Source organism: Myotis brandtii, unplaced genomic scaffold, assembly GCF_000412655.1.
Source record: "Myotis brandtii unplaced genomic scaffold, ASM41265v1 scaffold583, whole genome shotgun sequence".
Taxonomy (NCBI): Eukaryota; Metazoa; Chordata; class Mammalia; order Chiroptera; family Vespertilionidae; genus Myotis; species Myotis brandtii.
Genome location: NW_005370191.1, coordinates 166,256 through 166,499, shown reverse-complemented (window position 1 = coordinate 166,499; position 244 = coordinate 166,256). Strand labels below are relative to the sequence as shown.

General features: G+C 72.5%; 1 protein-coding gene across 1 annotated transcript in view; it reads right to left on the bottom strand.

Moving 5' to 3' along the window:
* GNB2 (guanine nucleotide binding protein (G protein), beta polypeptide 2) overlaps positions 1–244 on the bottom strand; it is a 5,097-nt gene that overhangs the window by 3,771 nt on the left and 1,082 nt on the right. The window lies entirely within an intron of this gene.

Below are 244 nucleotides of genomic sequence, written 5' to 3'. Positions count from 1 at the left end.
CCCCCCCTGTGGGCACCTGTGTGATCTGCCCAGCACCCTGCGCTCGGACGGCCCGGCGTCCCCCGCCCTCTCCCACTTCCCCCAGACCGGGCGTTCCTCTTCCCCCTGACATTTCCCCTCGGCCAGTTCAGCTTTCTACGCCAGTGCCAGGGGTGCCCCCAGGAAAGCGGGGAGGGAGCAGGGCCCCCCACCCCCCAAGCTCCTGACAGAGCCCCTTCCTCCCAGCGGCCAGGGGCCCGGGCCG